The following is a 13,057-nucleotide window of genomic DNA, read 5'->3' as shown; positions in this document are numbered from 1 at the left end:
GTGTAGCTGCAGCCATGACCTTCTAATAACTGCTTCCTGACAGGACACTAACAGAGATTGGCTCCCAGCGCCGGCTTCAGGACAGTGGAAAGGACATTGGACAATGGCTCTATAGTAAGTCTATAAGTGATGTCACAGCCCAGGCATTGCAGCCATTGTCATTGCTCTCGCCTTTCCCCTGATGCACATGATTAGTGCCTGAGGCTCTAATTGGCTTCAAAAAAGGGTGGGCTCGGGGTTTAGAGCACTGCCAGTTGTGTGACAATAGCAAATTAATATCCGCTTTTGTCTTCCTGTTTCTCCTCCCGGCCAGTCAGGAAGCGAGTCCTGAGACTTGATTGGCCAGGGAGTCTTAGGACCCACTTCCTGTTCGGCCGGCGAGGAGAAGCAAACGGCCCCCAGAGCTTGGAAAAATCAGGGACTAGCTTAGCCGGCGGTCCTCTCCAGCAGGGACTTGGCTCTCTCTTCCAGGGACGGCTCGCCCTCAGTCACATACAGCACTCCCCCCGCTGCCTCAGGCAGTGGAGGAAGGAGGAGGGGAGATCAAAATGTCATCCCGGGAATTGTCATTTGCCTCCTAGGGTAAGGAGACCTCTGGGGGTGTGTGTAAGTGCTGTTGTCCCTACCGTCTCCTGCCCAGAGGGGGGTGTTGAGTTGCCGCCCCCCCCCCAAAGTATTAAGCACTAGCCGCCACTGCTTTACAGGCTAGTTGATATAGTATTTAGAATGGGGGTGCAAGCAGGTTTAAGCTTGAATAGTATTGGCCCAAACGTCTACTTTTATGCAGCCCTGCAATCATTAATTCACAAGCAGTGTGAATAACTCACTGTGATTTGGTATCAGTCTCTGGACTGTGAGAGGAAGGGGCTGTACAAGAAGCAAAATTAGTTCCTGTGCTGACAGGAAGCATGCTGATAAGAGAAGAGAACAAAGTGACCGAGAGATGAGGCTCACCAGTCTGCTGCTTCTCCTTTCGCTGTTCAGTCACAGGCTAGTCTTGGATGACCTAGGCTCAGAGGAAGCAGGATGAATGATGCTTGCCATCAGACTGAGAACATCTAGGACCGGTATCTCCAAACATTAGCCCTCCAGCTGTTGCGGAACGACACGTCCCATGAGACATTGTAAAACTCTGACATTCACAGACACGACTAGGCATTATGCGAATTGTAGTTCCTGAACAACTTATGCTCCATACACACGGTCGGACATTCCGACCACAAAATCCATCCGATTTTTTTCCGACGGATTTTGTCTGAAACTTGTCTTGTATACACACGGTCGCACAAAGTTGTTGGAAAATCTGATCGTTCGGAACCAGGTAACGTACAAAACGTAAGACGGGACTACGTAGAAGCCAGTAGCCAATAGCTTGCGTCTCCAATTTTTTTCCGAGCATGCGTGCCACTTTGTGCATCGGAATTCTCTACACCCGATCGGAAAAATATTTGAAAAGGATTTTGTTGTCGGAAAATTTTAGATCCAGCTCTCAAACTTTTTCCGTCGGAAAAAGTCCGATAGAGCCCACACACGATCGTATTTTCCGACAACATAATCCGACCGGACTTTTTCCGTCGGAATTTCCGGCTGTGTGTATGGGGCATTATTGCACTAATGCCGTGTACACGCGGTCGGACTTTCGGGCGGAAAAAGTCAGATGGAATAATTTCATCGTCTATTACGATCGTGTGTGGGCTTTAGCTGACTTTTTTTTTTTTTTTTATATTCTGATGGACCTAGAAATAGAACATGTTTTAAATCTTTCAGACGGAATCAATTCCTATCGGGAAAACCGTTCGTCTGTATGATATTCCAACTAACCAAAAACTACATAAGGGCAGCTATTGGCTACTGGCTATTGAACTTCCTTTTTCTAGTCCCGTCGTACGTGTTGTACATCACCGCGTTCTAAACAATCGGACTTTGGTGTGATCATGTGTAGACAAGTCCGTTTCAGCGGAATTCCGTCGGAAAAACCATCATAGTTTATTCTGACGGAAAAAAACGGTCGTGTATACGCGGAATTAGAGTGGCGTCTTGTGCTTCTTTTCCCTGCTGAAATAAATCGAGTCTCTTCTGTACTCCGCGTTCCCGTTCCTGTTGCTATCCACGCACTTGGTTGATGTCACCTGCTGGAAACGATCGGACTTTGGTGTGATCATGTGTAGACAAGTCCGTTTCAGCGGAACTCCGTCGGAAAAACCATCATAGTTTATTCTGACGGAAAAAACGGTTGTGTATACGCGGCATTAGAGTGGCGTCTTGTGCTTCTTTTCCCTGCTGAAATAAATCGAGTCTCTTCTGTACTCCGCGTTCCCGCTCCTGTTGCTATCCACACACTTGGTTGATGTCACCTGCTGGTCTGCTCTTCTTGGTCCCCACCTCCGTGTTCTCTACTATATGGCGTACCTGAAGTTTTATTGAAAGAAAATGTCATTTTTTCATAAACCACTCATCGTGGTCGGTTGCCGGTGACCTACTATTTGAAGCACAATGGAGGAAAGAAAAAAAATTTAAAAAATGCTTTGCTTTTTGTGCATTGTAAAACAACGTGAAGTAGTGAATAAAATCCGGCATTCTACCTGGTATGCCGGTGAAGTCGGCGAGGTCACTCCATACAAAACTTGGTAACGGAGACGATTTTATAGAATCTAATTGTTACTAATTGTTACTCTGTGAATCGCCCGTTCTGTTCGGCGTGTCGCAGACCTTTCTGAGGAATTCTCCCTATTCTTCTGAGTAGCTTGTTGAACACACACAAAAAAAAAAAAAAAACATCCTCTTGAACTTCCATACATGCAAGTTCTGCTGTACGGTAATTAGCGCGGTACGAATTCCTGATTGGCTTTGTGGAAAAGCAGTTGGGTTATATAAGGGGAATCTTTAGTTTAATTACCGAACAGTTGCTCAGGAATAAAGTTGGACAAAACTTGGGTTGGTGGGGGGGTTAGATGCCGGAAAGACTCAAAATGTATCTATGGTCAAAATGTAAAATCGTATTTTCATTTCCACGTTGTGTTTCCATTATTTCTTTCCGACTCCGATTTAATCTGAACGATCTTGACGTTTGTCAACTTTGTGGTCATTCCCCACGCATTTACTTCCTTGAATTCCGTGATCGTTCCCTGTGAGTGTTGTCACTGCTGCGTCACGCATTTCTCAGAGCCGGTGTTTTCGTCAGGTTAGGCGACCCATCAGATTTTGTAAACGGAAGTGACGTTCCGTCGCCGCCATCTTGCTACACCCTGCACTCCTCCATAGTAAGGATACAGCGAGAAAGCGGCAAGCAGACATCTTGTTACACCCACCGGAGTCTTGCATTTATGTATTTATTTCAAGTGCTTATATAGCGCCGACAATTTATGCAGCGCTTTACATATACATTGTACATTCACATCAGTCCCTACCAAACTTCGGTACGTAAAAATCCCCATAGGCCACACTTTAAATTATTTTATTTTTTTATTCCATAAAAGTTTTATTGGGAACAATACAAACAATAGTTGTTTGAGCAAGATGATCATTTACATATTGATATGAACTTACTCTTTGGATTTAACTTAGCAGATGAGCTAGTCAAAAAGCTGGAGGCCTCCACCGTGGTCTGAGGTCTATGATCAGGTGTAGCAAAGTAGCAAAGTAGCCATTTGGAATTTAGCACCTGTATGGGGCTAGTTGTATAGGAGGCAATAGTGGTATGGGTTTATATTTGCCTGTTTGTACCTGGTCAGGCATGTGGGCGTTGGGTCTTTAAGGTGGGGTGAGGCTGTATATAGGAGTATTCTCATCTGTCATGTATGGTATTGGTAGTTAGGGGAGTGGTCGTTCACCTAGGGCAAATTAGTCATGGGTTGAGTGGGGGGGGGCCCATCACCTGGGTATGAGGATGGAGGCGGGGGGGGAGTAAAAGAGAGAGGGGGAAAGAGGGAGTCCTAGAGTGTCGCCTCCTCGGACTCCACTGAGGGTCTCCGGTGAGGTTCCTTGCCTTGAGGGATTCCATCTCCAAAAAGAGGGTGAAAAATGATGTGTACCCTATTGATAGGGTAGTCTTCTAGGACAGTGGTCATCAACCCTGTCTTCAGGGCCCATTAACAGGCCAAGTTTGCAAGATAACTCAAACTCATTACAGGTGATATCATTTGCTGCTCAGTGATTGCAGTATTCTAGTCTGCATCTCCCCAAGGTAATACATAAAACCTGGCCTGTTGGTGGGCCCTGAGGACAGGGTTGATGACCACTGTTCTAGGAGACAAAGTTTGGGATATTTTTGTTAGTTGTTGACAGGTTCAGGGCGGTTTAAGCCCATGATGGATGTATATCTCTCTGTGGTACAGAAATGGGTCTAGCAGGCCTAGGTGCGCGAGAATTTCGCTGGGGAATCTCGTGCGATGTGGACTCCTCCATCTCGGCTATTCTCCCCACACGGGTAAGCCATTCAGAGATAGTTGGAGCATGGGGTGATCCCCAATGGGCTGGAATGCACAATTTAATTTTTTTATTTTTTTTACTGGTTACATGCTTTGTGTTACAGAGGAGGTCCAGGTCTAGAATTACTGCTCTCGCCCTAACATTCGTGGCGATACCTCACATGTGTGGTTTGAACACCGTTTTCATATGTGGGCGGGACTTACACATGTGTGCGCTTTTGCGTGTGAGCACACGGGGACAGGGGCGCTTTAAAAAAAAAAAAAATTGTTTGACACTTTAAAAGAAAAAAAAAACATTTATTTTTGATCACTTTTATTCCTATTACAAGGAATGTAAACATCACTTGTAATAGGAATATGGCACGATCGATCCTCTTTACAGTGAGATATGGGGGTCAATAAGACCTCACATCTCACCTCTAGGCTGGGAACCCTGAAATGAAAAAAAAAAAAATGAACAATCACGACTTCCCAGCCGAGGCAGCGCCAGTCATTTCAATGCAGAGGCCGAGCGTGACATCATAACATTGTGCCCGGGCCTTCGAACGATCATAGAGACTCATCGTGTCCACCGGAAATATCTATGATCACCATCTGGGGCCGGCAGATCCGTAATCCGACTCACCGATGGAAGTAGCGAGTCGGTAGAAGCACCGCAGGATGGCAGGAGGGGGGGGGCATCCACTCTCGCCACCCCTAAGAACGATCAAGCGGTGGAACAGCCGCTATGATCATTCTTATGGTTTAGGGAATCGCCAGCACTAAAAGATATCTGAATGATATACCCCCGCAAAATCAAGGACGTCATATGACGTACCATGGGCGGGAAGTGGTTAAAGTATTACTAAATCCACAACAGTAAAATCAGTCTGCATGTGCAGTAAAGCGTGCTTGTTATATTCACTGTGGACCCAAACGGGTTAATCCTCAGCATTGTGTTAAAGGCTGTTTGATCCTGTCCCCTTCTTCCACATTCCCCAATTCATCTCCGGATAGTACAGAGGCTAAGGGACAAGCTGCACATGCTCAGTTTGGTGTGTATTGCTGGGGGGAGTAATAGTGCCCATAACTGGTACTAGGGGGAGTAATCATGTCCCATTGTTGGTATCAGTGGGAGGAATAGTGACCCATCATGTTTGTCAATGGAAGGAATGATTGCCCCACCATTGTTTTCAATGGGAGGAATAGTGCCCTATCATTGTTTTCAATGGGAGGAATAGTGCCCTATCATTGGTGTCAATGGGAGGAATAGTGCCCCATACTTGGTGTCAGTTGGAGGAATAGTGCCCCATGCTTGGTGTCAGTTGGAGGAATAGTGCCCCATGCTTGGTGTTAGTTTGAGGAATATTGCCCCATTATTGATGCCAATGGGAGGCGTAGTGCCCCATTATAGGTGTCAGTGGGAGGAATAGTGCCCCATGCTTGATGTCAATGGGAGGAATAGTGCTCCATGCTTGGTGTCAGTTGGAGGAATAGTGCCCCATCATTGGTGTCAGTGGGAGGAATAGTGCCCCATCATTGGTGTCAGTGGGGGGGGAATAGTGCCCCATCATTGATGGCAGTGGGAGGCGTAGTGCCCCATTATAGGTGTCAGTGGGAGGAATAGTGTCCCGTCATTGATGCCAATGGGAGGACTAGTGCCCCATCCTTGGTGCCAGTGAACGTAACGAATATGAATTTATCTGAAAGTATGAATTATCCAAAATAACGAATGCTTGCATCTAAACAAATGGAAAGTAATTCATTAATAATAAATAATAATAATAAAAGCTTTTTATTTTAATTTAGCTTTTTATTAATTTGTTACAGTCCATTTGTTAGTTTGAATAATTCGTAACTTCAGTTAAATTTTGTATTCGTTACGTTCACTAACAGACAAATTTGAAAGGAAATTCCAATACCTATAATTTAATAGTTATTATTAGTTTTTATTTCAGATTTCAAATTTTTCATATTTTAAAATTTGAGTATTTTCGTTCTTACTTTCGGATTTTCAAATTTGCCAATTATTCTAATTTTACCGAAGTTACAAATTTATTCGAAATAACGAACTTTGAATTTAAAACGAACTTCCTAAAAAAATAAAAAAAAGGAAACAAAACAAACAAATTTTCCGGCAGTGCTCATGTCTATTGGCTGCAGGATCCTGGGGTTAGTAATGCTTTAAGAAAAAGCTGCAAAGCATGCAGGGTAATACAGACAGTTGTGGTCAAATAGCGCTTTATATCACCCACCCTTTGGACTGATATAGGGACCCATGGTTAATCTCTTCACGGTCTCCTAAACCGCTCAGATGGGCATAAAATAAGTGGAAGGAAAAAAAAAAAGAGGACTAATAGTGCTCTCTGTATATTTTAATAATGCCAGCAAAAGGTTAAAAACACAAGATTAAAAAGCACTAATGTGCTAAATATATACAGAAACCATTGCCTATTATTGTGGATCACAGTATTTAACACATTAGTGCTTTTATATCTTGTTTTTAACCTTTTGCTGGTATTCTTAAAAATATACAGTGAGCACTATTAGTCCTTTTTTTTTTCTTTTTTTTTCTACCACTTATTTAATGCTTATCAGAGTTGTTTGTGAGACTGTGAAGAGATTGATCCCGGGTTCCCTATATCATCCCAAAGGGTGAGGGCGAAATAAAGCGCTATATGACCTCATCTATCTTAAGAGGTCAAAGGCGGAGGTGAGCATATAGCCATTTCACCTGGTGACGTGCGCACATGTCACTGTGGATCATTTATATACAGACAATTAAAAAGACATCATGTTTTTCACATTGGTGATTGGAATTACTTTGGGACGTTGGACTTGTAAAGCCTCATACGCACAATCGGATTTTCGGCAGGGAATTGTGTGATGACAGACTGTTGGCCTAAAATCCGATCGTTACCATGCTCCGTCAGACAACTGTTGTCCAACTTTCCGCCAACAAATATCGGATGGCAGGCTAGTAAATTTTCGGCGGACAACGGTCTGTTGTCAGATTTTCGTATCGTCTGTACACAAGTCCGTCGCACAAAAGTCGAAAGTACAAACACGCATGCTCAGAATCAATACTCACCAAACACAACAACATTAGCAAAAGGTGCCCAAAGGGTGGCGCCCAAGAGCTGAAATTCCTCGTAGTACGTCGCTACGTTCGTGTTTGTTGGCCGACAATTGTTTACCGTTTGTATGCAAGACAAGTTCCTGGCACACATCCTTCTGACAAACGTCTGACACTTTGTTGGCCAACAATCCGATCGTGTGTTTACGAGGCTTTAGGCTCCATTCACACCATGGTGTTCCGGATCGCGGGCGGTTTTGCAACGATTCCAAATTTGCTGCAAATCACGGGACGCACGTGCGATCCCCGCTACTTTCATTGGCACCCCAATCTCCATTTTGCCCCGATGAATCGCGGTAAGATAGGGCAAATGGAATCGCGGGACGCCTGTCGCCAAAAAGAAGTTTTTAGAACTCTATGGTGTGAATGGAGCCTTTAACATATGTTTTTTTTTGAATATTTATTATTATTATTCGTTTCATTCGATTGTGATTACTTGGTGGTTCCTAGTTTTTGAAGTTGCGCTGCACCGGTGTTTCTCAATCCTTTTTTCAGTCAAGGCACCCTTTAAAATTGATGGATAGTCTCGAGGCGCCCCTTTAAATATTATGGAGGGCGCCCCATTCTAAAATGTAAAAAAAATATTCTAATAGTTTTACATAATGCAGCAACATCCACAAGTCTAAGTAGGATAGCCAACATTAGAGGTGATTTATTCATCCAAAGCAAATACACTTTTGCAAACTGGTGCTGACTAGTATTCCAATGTTTCCCTTCTCCTTCTCCTCAGTTTTTCTCCATCACTCAGCTAATGGGACCCCCGGCACTGATGGAGAGGGGCAGGGTAGGGCCAAACAAGGATGCTGTGCAGGCGACCGACATCTTCTTTATTAACTGATGATGCCATTGGTCGTTATCAGTTAATGTCTACGCATGCACCATAGACATCGGTGCCTGTATTAGGGAAATATCTCCTTAACCGTGTAGGTTCACCAAGGACAAGGGAGCAAGTGGACTATCTTGGTACAGTATAGAAAACATTCAAATTGAATATGTAAAAGTCGTAAAATTTTACAAGAAGTTTTATTAACCACTTGCCTACTGGGCACTTAAACCCCCTTCGTGACCAGACCAATTTTCAGCTTTCGTTGCTCTCACACTTTGAAGGACAGTTACTCAGTCATGTAACACTGTACCCAAATTATTTTTCTTTGTTTCTGTGATAACATTTTTCAAATTATTTATTTTTCTTCATACATTTAGGCCACAATTTATACTGCTACATATCTTTGGTATAAATAACCCAAATTAGTGGATATTATTTGGTCTGTGTGAAAGTTAGAGAGTCTACAAGCTGTAGTACAAATCATAAAAAAATGATCACACCTGATGTACTGGCGGATCTCATTTCTTGCGACCCGAACAAGCCAGGAAAGTACAAATGCCCCCCAAATGACCCCTGTTTTGAAAGTAGACTTTCCAAGGTATTTAGTAAAATGCATGGTGAGGTTTTTGATGTCATTTTTTTCCTACAGTTCTTTGCAAAATGAAGGTTTTTGAATGAATGAATTGCCATTGTAATAGGTTATTTCTCACACATGGCATGTGTACAACCCAAAATACCACATGTGTGGGACTTTTTCACAGCCTAGCCACTTAGAGAGGCCCAACATTTAGGGAGCACCTTCAGGTGTTCTAGGAGCATAAATTACACATCTAATTTGTTGACTACCTATTACACTTTTGAAGGCCCTGGAGCACAAGGACAATGACACTGATGTGGCACTGATACGTGACACTGATGGCACGTGACACTGATGTGGCACTGATGACAGATGGCACTAAAACGGGGCACTGATGGCACGTGACACTGATACGTGGCACTGATAACAGATGGCACGTGACACTGACAGGTGGCACTGATGACAGATGACACTAAAACGTGGCACTGATGGCACGTGACACTGATGTGGTACTGATACGTGACACTGATGGCACGTGACACTGATGTGGCACTGATGACAGATGGCACTAAAACATGGCACTGATGGCACGTGACACTGATAACAGATGGCACGTGACACTGACAGGTGGCACTGATGACAGATGGCACTGATATGTGGCACTGATGACATGTAACATTGATAACAGATGGCATGTGACACTGACAGATGGCACTGATAGGTGACACTGGGGACAGTTGGCACTGGGCACAGGTGGCACTGACAGGTACTGTGGGCACTGTATTTTCTATTTGCTCTCCCTCCTCAGACGCGGCCTCTGTGAGAGGAGGAAGAGTCGGCAATGAGAGATGATCTCATGTTTACAGATGAGATCATCTCTCATTGGACACTCCGATCGAGTGCTAAATGTGATTGGCCATTTAGCACGATCTGTGATTGGCTGTGTCCAAGGGACATGGCCAACACAGAATTTCCCCTCTGCGCGCCCGCGGTGGTGCATAGAGGGGAAGTAAACAGGAGGACATCCAGGGACGCCCTCCGGGCAATTGGGCGCCGCGCTGTAGCAGTCTTTTGGCTATAGCGCGGACGCCTAGTGGTTAATACAAAAAACAAAGTAATAATGTTAAAACAAACGTGACTTGGTGAAACGTAGTACTTCGACTAGTTTTGCGGGGTGAGCCGTCTCACCAGGAAATACATCTGCAAATGGACACATTTTGTTACATTTTTGAGATGATTCCGAATCCATTGACAGGTGAGTTTGACCTGAAGCTGACCTCTTCTGCCCTGAAGCTGACCTTTTCTGACCTGAAGCTGACCTCTTCTGACCTGCTTTGTGCACGTTTTAAATTCCCGTAGACCAGGGGTCTCCAGAGTGTGGCCTGTGGGCCAAATATGACCTGCTGATAGATTTGATCCGGCCCACAGCTAGGGTCAGTGTTTTTTCTCTCACAGGTCTCTCACGGGTCTTCAGGGCAGCCTACCATCTCTGTTTCTCCTCACACCCCCCCCCCCCCCCCATTTCCCAAGTTTCCCTGAATGTGCTTATCGTTATTGTCCTAACACCTAGTTATGTGCTTGCCCCAGCATTCATAGAAGGATGGTTCTTTCTCTTTCCAGAACTGCTCCGTCTCTGCCTGCTGCTACAGCCATTCTCTCCGACGTTCTCCAGGATCATGGAAGGCTCAGGGAGTGCCGTTCTTCTATGAATGCTGTTCTCCAGGCTCCCAGCCACACTGTAAGTGTGTGTGTGTGTGTGTGTGTGTGTGTGGTTAGGGTGGACTCTGAGGGGCACCCTAATGTGAGGAGGAACTCTTATGGGGAATGCGATCTAAGGGGGTGTTCTGATGGGCTCAACTTTATTTGGAATTTCTTTTATTTTGAGTCATGCTGATTGCAAAAAAATAAATAAAACATAAGTAAAACATATTTATTATTTTAAATTTTATTAATTTATAAAACCAATTTTTATTTGGCCTGCAAATATTTTTAAAATATATGAAATTTTCGAAACCAGGGGTCTCCAAACATTCTAAACAAAAGGCCAGTTTACTATACCTCAGAATTTAGGGGGGACAGGACTGTGGCCAGTGTAAGTAGAAAATGTACTGGTGTCAGAGGGAGTAAACAATGCCCCATGACTGGTACTAGGGGGAGTAATAGTGCCCTATCGTTGGTATCAGTGGGAGGAACAGTGCCCCATCATTGGTATCAGTGGGAGGAATAGTACCACGTTGTTGGTATCAGTGGGAGGAAAAGTGCACCATCGTTGTTATCAGTGGGAGGAATAGTACCCTGTCGGTGTCAGTGGGAGGAATAGTACCCTGTCGTTGGTGTCAGTGGAAGGAATAGTGCCCCATCATTTTTTTCAATGAGAGGAATAGTGCCCCATCATTGGTGTCAGTTGGAGGAATAGGGCCCTGTCATTGATGTCAATGGGAGGAATAGTGTCCCATCATTGGTGTCAATGGGAGGAATAGTGTCCCATCATTGGTGTCAATGGGAGGAATAGTGCCCCATCATTGGTGTCAATGGGAGGAATTGTGCCACATCATTGATGTCAGTGCGAGGATTAGTGCCCTGTCACTGATGCCAATGGGAGGAATAGTGTCCCATCATTAGTGTCAATGGGAGGAATAGTGCCCCATCGCTGGTGTCAGTGGGAGGGATAGTGCCCCATTGTTGGTGTCTGTGGCAGGAACTATGCCCCATTGTTGCCAAGATGGGGGGGGGATAATGTCCCCAGGACCGGATAAAAGCAAGCAAATGGCCACATCTGCCCCCCCCCCCCCCCCCGGGCCGCAGTTTTGGAAACCACAAGGGCCTTCAGACTTTAGGAGGGCCAGAGTAGAGCTATTGTGAGTAAAATATGTCCTGGTGGGGGAGTGAACAATGCCCTATCTTTGGAAGGAATTCTGCCCCATTGTTGGTGTTAGTGGAAGGAATTTTTCCCCACTCTTGGTGTCAGTGGATGGAATAGTCCCCCATGGGCCACATGGAGGCAAACAAAGGTTTGCAGTTTGGAAACTGCTGCCGTGGTCTATAAGAATGCAAAACCCATCTGATGTGAACAAAAACGAGGCCCAAAGAACATGATAAAATCTGATTTTATTGTGCGGTCAGCTCAAGTTAACCTTTACTTTTGCCCATGTAGCACAATGCAGCAAGTTCATTTTAAGCTCCTTTCCATGGTACCATGTACCCACATTTTCCTTTACCCCCTGGCCACTCTTAATTGTGTGCTATGAGCAGAGGAAGCCACCCTGTGTCAGCTATGATATATTCCAGAAAGAGCGAATGACAGGGATGGTACATTCCTGAAAATACTCCTTGTAGCACCTTTATTCACAACTTATCAGAGCAACAAAGAGACAGCTCAATCCTTTAAGGCTTTTCACGTTGAATAGTGCTAATATAAGCAAGCCTCCATCTCTATGCCAAGGTTTACTTTGTTTTCTACAGTATAAGAAAGAAAAGGTGTGTGTCTACAGCTAGGAAGGGGAATTAAAGAAAACTTGATGTTTTTCCCTAAACACGTGTTTACTTTAAGACCCCTTTCACATGGAGGGCGTTTTGCAGGCGCTATAGCATTAGAAATAGCGCCTGCAATCCGCCCTTAAACTGCTGCTCCATTGACTCCAGTGTGAAAGCCCGAGGGAAAAGTCCTGCCAGCAGCTTCTTTGGAGCGGTGAAGGAGCGGTGTGTTTACTGCTCCTACTCCGCTGCTCCCTATTGAAATCAATGGAGCAGCGCTGCAATACTGCCGGCAAAACCCCGCTATTAACCCTTTCTCGGCTGCTAGCGGGGGGGTAAAAGCACCCTGCTCGCGCCCGAAATACACTGCAAATCCGACGGTAGAACACAGAGAAGAGAAGAATGGGGTTAAGAAAAAGGGCGGATGCCCCCGCTACTTCTGCACTGAGAACTTAGTGATCAAACACAGCAAAAACTGTTAAGGGTACAAAAGCGTGCATGTGTTGTGCACACACTCTAAAAAGTGCACTTAAAGTGATACTAAAGTCGTGTTTGTTTTTTTCTGTAAAAATAACAAACATGTTATACTTACCTGTTCAATGCAGTGGTTTTGCACAGAGCAGCCCAGATCCTCCTTT

The 13,057-nt window shown here is 44.7% G+C and overlaps 1 long non-coding RNA gene across 1 annotated transcript in view; it reads left to right on the top strand.

Annotated features, from left to right (window-relative positions):
* The window catches only part of LOC143981688 (uncharacterized), a 365,565-nt gene extending 354,882 nt beyond the window's left edge, over positions 1–10,683 (top strand). Inside the window, exon 3 of the long non-coding RNA XR_013274348.1 lies at positions 10,566–10,683. This is a non-coding gene — a long non-coding RNA (uncharacterized LOC143981688). The remainder of the gene's footprint in view (positions 1–10,565) is intronic.
* Positions 10,684–13,057: the final 2,374 nt, after the last annotated feature.

Source organism: Lithobates pipiens, unplaced genomic scaffold, assembly GCF_037356315.1.
Source record: "Lithobates pipiens isolate NorthernLeopardFrog02 unplaced genomic scaffold, aLitPip1_a1.2 Scaffold_16, whole genome shotgun sequence".
NCBI lineage: Eukaryota > Metazoa > Chordata > Amphibia > Anura > Ranidae > Lithobates > Lithobates pipiens.
Note: the sequence above shows the minus strand (reverse complement) of the source record. Positions and strands in the feature narration are given on the sequence as shown.